The following is an 8,926-nucleotide window of genomic DNA, read 5'->3' as shown; positions in this document are numbered from 1 at the left end:
TGGTTAATTTAAATTAGAAGGTCCCGTGGCCATCTCTAACATCTAAAGATGGGCTGTTAATAATTTACCTTGATTTCATAGTTATTTTTACGACGATTTAGTCTATTTTAATACAATACATAACACACAAATTAACATATTGTTTGAAATTAATTGTGATATTGGACTATCTCTGCACTGCATGAAATTCCATTCTAATGCATTAAGTAAATTGCATCATCCGTGCTTTCATTAAGTAAATATTATTTATAACTAATAAAAAATATAAATTTATTTTGTAAATATAATAAAATCTCGCATTGAATTGTATTTTATTTTCATTACCAGCCTAAAATCAAATGATAAATGATTCTATCATTACCTTCTATAGCTTAGGTTTCTGATCCGCGCATCTATTTAATTAAATCTTTAGTCATACACAATAAAATCCTGCATTTTTTTAATGATCCATAAGAAGTAATGCTGCGGACAGATTTATTTTTCTTCAAGTAACCAAATTAAAACAGAGGAAAATACTGTGGAAAATTCTCGCCCAGAGTTGACAACTACGCGAGGCCAGGAAATTACAGAGCTATTTGACAATTTCACTTTCGACGATGTCGATTACCTCCGAAGACACGTCCATAGCCTAGGGAAAGCTTTTCAGAAAAAAACAGTCACCGTGGAAAATCGCCGTTGGTAGGGAAATTTGCCTTGATGGACAACCGATGAACAGATCGTCCAAGAGTAGAAGAAATGGGTCTATGGCATGAGGATTAGTCGTTGGGTCTATGATAGTTATGAGATATTGTGAATATATCAAACGATGCGTTCAACTCTATTTTTTTTTTTTAATAATTTATTTATTGTTATTTACAACTGTATACATATATACTCATCAAGTAAATTTGCTTTAAGTGATATTATGACATGATAAAAATATGGGGAGAATCTAGCCATTGATAGAACTCCAAAAACATTTCTAAAGGAGAAGATCTCGACGCCATCTTCTTTTCAGGCGTCTAGGAGGATTATTAGGTAGTGAAGGAGAAGCCAGGCTAGAAACGAGTTGGTTTGGGTGGTTGGGAAGTTTATTATGGAAGGATTGGTATCTGGTTCTGGCTAAATCGGCAACATAGGGGACATTGAGGTCCTGATGGATGATTTGATTTGTGACAAAGTAACGAGCATTATGGATTTTACGAAGGATTTTGAACTGTAAGGATTGGATTCGAGAGAAATTAGATGGTTTAGTGGAGCCCCATAGCTCAACTCCGTATGTCCAGATAGGCCTTATAATAGTCATGTAGATCAGTCTTTTGTAATGGATTGGCAATTTAGACCGTTTGTCTAGTAAATGTTGTAATAGCTTTTCAGCCTTGTATGAGGATTCAATGTCAGTCGTTTGTCCAGATTTAATCCTTAGTAACGGATCTGTTCAACAGGAATGAGTGGGGTATTATTAAAATATACTGTAGGGCAAGACGAAGGTTTACGACGAAGGGTAAATGTGATTTGTTGGGATTTATTGGAATTTATTTTAATCCTCCAGTTTTGGCACCATTCTTCGAGGTTGGTGATGTGCGATTGGAGGGATTGGGATACCATGGAAGGATCATTATCAACTCTATAAAAATAGAAACTACTTTATACTAAGTTAAATTCCCTTTATCTTGAGTGCTGGCAAACATATGTACGATTTTATGGATCTTGAGATATATTTTTCAAAAATCAAACGTATTATACCAATAACTAGAAATTAACAGTTTGTGAATTTATTTGGTCAGATATCATAAGAACTACTACTCCTACAAAGATAAACGTTATAAAATATTTTATATTAAATTTAACTAGCTTTTAGTGCTGGAAGACATCTGTACGTCCTAGGATTTCTGAAATAAAGTTTTTCTTGTCCGAACAACTATAAATCAGTATATTTTATGAAATATTATGAAAAATACTATACCCAGGAAGGTAAAAGTAATAAACTACTTTATGGTACGTTAAACTAGCTTAAATTTGAGTACTAATAGACATCTATACATAACATAGTTCCTGAGATATAAATTTCTCAAAATAAAATAACTAACTAATGATATTTCAGTACATGTTTATGAAATGTTGCTTTTTAAAAGGCTATATCTTGGGAAATGTTAAACGTAAATAGCTCTTTTAGGGCTAATATTTCAGCAAATTTACTCTTCTTTAAATAATGTTCTCTTAGATTTTCTAGTGTTGTTGGTAGTTTCTTAAGATATAGAGCCCCGAATGAAAAAATAATTATTTTAAACGTTTTGAAACAGCAGCCATTTTTTAATCATCCTACCTATACTTGGCAGACTCATCAGTTTTGACTAGTAATTATACATAGTGTTCATTAAAGTAATAAAAAATTGGGGTTAGATAACTGCCTTTTTTTCTTCCCGGCTCTTGTACTAATTGTTGTTGGTAGTTTTGCAGGTGTAGAGTTCCGAAATAAAATTAATTTTGTTTAATATTTTGAAACAACTGCCGTTTTTTTATTCCTTCTACCTATACTTGGCACACTCATACATTTTTACTAGTAATTATAGATATTTTTCATTATAGAATTCAAAATGTGGGGTAAAATAGTTTACTTATTTTTCATCGGACTCTTGTACTAGTTTGTTTTACAATCCCTACTGGACTGGAGGGACTGAAGACAAACATTTGTTCCCCATTATAATTGCTCTTCGATGCGGACAGGCCTGGAGCAGATAGCTGGAGCCGATAGCTGGAGCTGGAGACAGACGAAAGCAGAACACTTTTACTGAATTTTGTCACGGCTATTCTCCGATCCAATGACAAGTTTATTTCTTTTCGGTTTGTTTTTTTTTTCAGTATTTAGAGAAAGCAAGTATTGCTTATCTCTATTATTGTTTCTAAACAATTTTATTTCAAAAATTGAAAGTAATTACTTACATTATTTAAGTATGAAACTTGAAGTCTACTCACATCATTAATAATCACAAACTATTTCCATAATAAAGTGATGGCCAATACAATTAGTCTTGTTAATAAATGGAATGTGGTCCGGGTGCGTTAAAAAAAAAAAAACTCATATAGAAATAATTATTTATATTTGAGCCAACGTTTCGCCCCACAGGGCTTCGTCAGGGCTAAAAAAGATACAAAAACTTGACAAATAAAAAATTACAAGGGTATACAATGAAACGTAAAAGTTAAATAAGAAAAATAAAAGGTTAAAAACAATAAAAGAAAGTACAAACTAAGCGATATAAAATCAAGAAAAAAGTAAGAAAATGAACGAGACAGAATCCATACCTGTTTTGACAGAAGTCAAAGACGGAGTGAACCGTTTGTATTGGGAGGAGTGGGGATGGCAGTTAAGTACGTCACATTTGAAAATAATTTTAAAGTAAAGAGTGTAGAAAATATTTTATTTTTTATTTATTTAATGTGATTTACAACAGTACAAATAATAAATACAATAAGTATATATGTTGCATGTTTCATATACACTTGAAAATCTTGGGAAGGAACCACCCATCGGTGGTATTTCAAACATTAATTAAAATTAGAAGGTCCCGTGGCCATCTTCTTTTCAGACGCCTCGGAGGATTATCAAGGATTGTTAAGGATGAAAGATTAAGAATTAATGGGTTAGGATAGTTAAGGAGTTTGGAATGAAAAGACGCATATCTGTTTTGGGCCCAATCTGCAACAAATGGGATGTTAAGGTCTTTGTGAATGAGTTTATTTGTAATTTAATAAGGAGCTTTAAAGATTTTACGTAGGATTTTGGATTGTAAGGATTGGATGCGGGAGGAATTTGATGGTTTGGTGGAGTCCCGGAGCTCAATTCCATATGTCCAAATTGGTCTGATTATCGTAGTGTATGGAAAGTTTAGAGCGTTTGTCAAGTAAGTGTTGTAGCAATCGGAATCTACGAGCAGTTTCTTGTCGTTTCAGTCTTGTGTGTGGATTCCAAGTAAGTCTCTTGTCAAGGTGGAGTCCTAAATATCGAATCTGTTCAACAGGCGTTAGTGCAGTATTTAGAAAGAAGAAGAAATATTAAAGAAAAAAAAAAATGCTGACAGCAAATTTAGTCTTGTTGTCCGACTTTGTTACTTTTATTTTTAGTTTTGAAGCAGTTTGGCATCCGAGGCTTGTGCACCAAATAGTATTAAAAGAAAAAAAAATACAGAGATCCATGAGTAATATCGGGGGTAATCATGAAAGATGTATTAAATATCGATATTTATAAGTTATAAAAAATGGTACGAACTGATGCCGATAAATATCGTGTATTATTATAACCAAAACATTAAGTAAAGCGGGGAACAAATAAACGTGAAGGAAAAGAAATTTTCCCTCTTTAAAAGTACTTAATATTATAAACTAAGCCACATAATTAGACGTACAGTCTGGTTAAGAGGTAATTATTTACGCCTTTTCTGGAGGAGTGATTATATATTTACAATATTATAGGAGTGATAAATAATTAGTTTAATTTATTTATTTATTAATCTTTGATTTATTTAATAAAAATATAGCTGACAGCAGATTGACAGTTTCTATTACTATTTTTATTCCTGAAGTGAGGCAGTATGAAAATGCTCGTTTCCACGCTGACAGCAAACAAAAATCACTGACAGTTTACTTGATGAATGAATGAACAATGAAAAATAACTGTCACAATTGATACAAAATTAACAACAAACATTCAAGTTATAATTAATGTTGATGTTAGTGGAAGTTAGGGAAGAACCTGATAGTACGACAGTACAGTAATTGATTTCAAGGCAACTGCCACCAAGTAAATGGGCCTTATATCGAATTTCCTTAGTTCTCAACACCATAAAAAAACAACATGAAAATCACAAATATAACACCACATAAAATAATTTTAAATCATAGATTTAAGCTTGCGCATCGATTTCGTTACATAAAATCACAAAATTTAAATAATAATAAATTATCTCAAAATATGTGTCATAAACAGTAAATTTTTGGTTAATTTTTATTAATATATTCTTGTTTGAGAGTGGTTTAGTTTATTTAAAAACAATATTTGATCCTTTTTCTCAACTTTATTATTTTTAAAAACCTTCCTTTTTTTTCTCAACTCTATTATTTTTAAAAACCTTCCAATGTTTCAACCACTTAGGTCATTTTCAAGGATACCTACAAACAGCTCCTTTTAATTATTTTTATAACAATTTCATTATTTTCTTCACTTACATACTGATTTCTTTGGTACCTGATTTCTTACATACCTTTACTTTGTTGTCATTTTTTCCTTTAAAATCCTTTAAAATGCCGGCTAATTGCCTTTGTCCCATCTTTAAATAAATTAATCATTAAAATAATATCATAACATTATAATTTTTTTTGTTTTTTTAAAAATAGATTCCTACTTACATAATTTCTTTTATATAATTCTTTCCTAAATTTAAAATTTGTACTAACCACTTTTCTTTCTATCATTTACATTTGCAAACTTTAAAACAGAACCTACCTTCAACAGTTTTTTAGAAGGTTTTTAAAAAGAATAAAGTTGAGAAAAAGGATCAAATATTGTTTTTAAATAAAGTAAATTTTTGATTTCTGTACTTTACGTAAATTCTAAATAGCTGTTAATTTATCAAAGTCTATTTTAAGTTAGTCTAGATTTCTCCTGGACTTTCATTAAGTACACCACAGCCCAGTTCTGTGAGAACTGACCAGAGAGAAGAAATCAAAGCAGACTTCTGCGGTACTTCGTCGACTTCTTTTTCTCCAGGAGTTTCCCTGATCTTGGAGAGAGGAAGAGGGGAGGGGGGACATCGCAACCGGCACGAACTCCTTTCATTGAACCACTCTCGTCATAGCGTCGAGTCATCTCTTCTACAAACCTCTGCCGAGTTTTAAAGGAAGCCTTTTGATACGTAATGAACTTCAACAATGGCGTTATTTACATTCCCGATTCAAGGAAATTTCAACAATAATCCATTTTCCCTCTTTTTTGCGATGATTTTTCACTAAAGAGTTCCAATGAGTTTACAATCTTTGGAGAAAAAAAATAATGTCCCCAAAATAGATGAAGGGACGGACGTCTTTGAAGTAAAGAGTAGAGTAGAGTCTGCCGTAGTTTTCTAGTTTCATTTTTTCTTCAGATGGGATTTGTTACTTTGTCGAATTATCGGTGTGAAAAGCATTGCAGGTTTCATGTCAGATTTTTTTTTTTGTTCGATGTATGAGATTTCATGTTCGTGACCTTGGTTTCACAAGAACTATCCGTAAATGTAATGATCCCTTTATAGTTATAGGTCAATCGGAATGACTGTCAAACCAAAGGACGTTTAAGATTGTTAGGTTAATCCTAATTAGGAAAAATTAGTGTGCATTGCCAAAAACGTTTTTAAGTGTATCGTTAGAGACTTGGAATCCACACACAAGACTGAAACGACAAGAAACTGCTCGTAGATTCCGATTGCTACAACACTTATTTGACAAACGCTCTAAACTTCCCATTCACTACAAACAATTAGTATACACTACAGTAATCTGCTTAATTTTTTTAAAAAATTAGTTTACTGTTTTTAGAGTTCTACTACTGGGTAATTTCTCTACATCCTGTATCATATCATTATGTCATTATGATCAAATTTACTTGTTGTATTTTTATACAGTTGTAAATATCAATAAATAAAAAAAAAAAAATTAGCAGTTGCGGGCCTACCTTCTACGCCACAACCCCTGATGAAGACCTGAAACTCAGGTCGAAACGTCGGCATAAAATAAAGAAATATGGTTTTGTTTATTTATGTTGTTCTTTGCTGACCGCACCCCACGACAAACTTCTGCAATCATTAATCTACGGTCAACTATCTACACCTCATTAAAAAAAAAATTAGTTTATATGAATAGTGAAGTCTTCTAAACGACTAGAGAAACGAGGGCCTAGTTTTATGGGCGTAGCCAGTTGGGGATAAGGGGACAGCTGCCTAATTAATGAAAATTAATTTTTTTCAAGCAAATATTAAATTTAATAATTAATAAATCACTGTGACAATTATATATAATTTTATTAAATGTTTGGTTTCATTCGCCTTTTCCGGACTAAAATGTTCACAACCTGATTGACTATGACTTGCTCCCCCTTGTTTTAATCCTGGGTACCTCTTTGCCCAGTTTGCATCGGTTTCAGGTTGTCTTGGTGTTATTTACGCCCATGTGGTGAGGAAATTACAGTGCAGTAGATCAAATAGGCACAACTCATCTAGAAAGCGTTGTAATATTGATAAACCAGCAGCGCTCTTTAATTAATGTGAATAAACGCCCAACTAAGAATAGCCGATCGGTTCCAGATAAATTTCACTTTCCGTTTCCATTAGAGACAGCTTTCACAATTTATCGCTTCTTTTACACTTTTGCTCCTTACCATTAAGAAAATTCCCTCACCCCTCCAGGAGAAAAATCTTTAGCGCTTGCTTTTGTCTAGTCTCCTACAAGTTTTTCTACAGTTTTTCTTTTTTAACCCTCAGAGAGAGTAGAACACTTATGAAGTTATTGATTTCTTTATCGTTCCCAGGTTCTCACTTATCCATTTTTTTTTTCGTAACAGGTTTCCCTTTCGTTTGGAAAATGGAGTTGGAGGAAAACATCTGAGAAAACGGGCTTTATTCCAATCTGCCGAATATAAAAAAAAGTTACTTTTTTTTTTTAGAAAATTCAGGCAATAAAATTTTTGTTTTCACATAAAACTGCATATGTGTAAAAGACAATTTTAACTTCTCGATATATTGTTATTGTAATTACCGCGAAAATCGAAAGTGCAAATTTTTACAGTACCTATATCCGCTAATCTAATTCTCATAGATGTAATCATTATTTGTTTTGTTGGAATTAGAAATACATAATACTTATAGTTTAAACTATTTGATTCTCTAAAACTTACTTAATTAATCCTAAGAATAGAGGGAGAGAAATACTTTATTTATCTATGCTGCCTAAATACATTAGGTTGCTATCTCACATAGGATACTTATCAATCCGTAATCGGACATATATAAATTACACATACATGGTATAATCAGAAAAAAAGAGATACAATAATAAGATATAATAAACAATTTGTTTCCCCTACAGTTTCCTTTTATATTCAATTTCGGTCTGTACAACAAATACACTATTTTTCTTTCTCATTTCTGCTCCTCCAATTTCACAATTTTTAATTCACCCGATCAACAAATTCGCTCTCCGGAATTCACCCTCCTAGATCCTCTTCAGTGACCCGTTAAACAAGTTCACTATTAGACGGCAATGTGAGATCAGATCATCATTCATAGTCACAGCAGTAGATCAGTTTACCAAAAACAAACAAATAGATACATTTTACGAGAATAAGACTAAGAAAAATTCGTTTGTGAACACATTTATTAAGTTTTAAATTAATCCATACAAAGAGTATTTTTTATTTTCATTTATACTTTTTTTCTCTTCTAAATGTACAATCTTATTTTTTTAACAAATTACATCATCATTAGCGTAACTAGGGATGTAAAAGAAATTATTTTTAAATTTTATTAAACTTCAAATCGTTAAAATTCCAATAAGATATGTAAAAAAAATTAAATAAATAAAAATAATTTTGAAAATTATACTTTTTTTTGTACAAGTATTGTCTCTGACCCGAATTTTTCAGTTATCCGAACACCTTCCTGCAGCAATCTTTTCGGATTATGAAGATTACACTATATATTTCAGATTATTTGATCAATAATTTGATATGTATGAGAGGTACCAGCTGGGGTTTTTTAACTTAAAATAATTTCCTTTGTCGGCATACCAATTATACCGCCAGACCTAGGCAAAAACCCCGTCGGCAACAGATCTAAAGTAATGTAAAAAGACATATAGATAACAGAGGGTACCATTAACTGGGAGCCATTAACCGTCTAGGCAGAGCCCTTATCGTTCA

This window comes from Halyomorpha halys, unplaced genomic scaffold, assembly GCF_000696795.3.
Source record: "Halyomorpha halys isolate HHAL.00 unplaced genomic scaffold, Hhal_1.1 Scaffold640.1, whole genome shotgun sequence".
Classification (NCBI taxonomy): Eukaryota; Metazoa; Arthropoda; class Insecta; order Hemiptera; family Pentatomidae; genus Halyomorpha; species Halyomorpha halys.
This window is presented reverse-complemented; position numbering follows the sequence as displayed.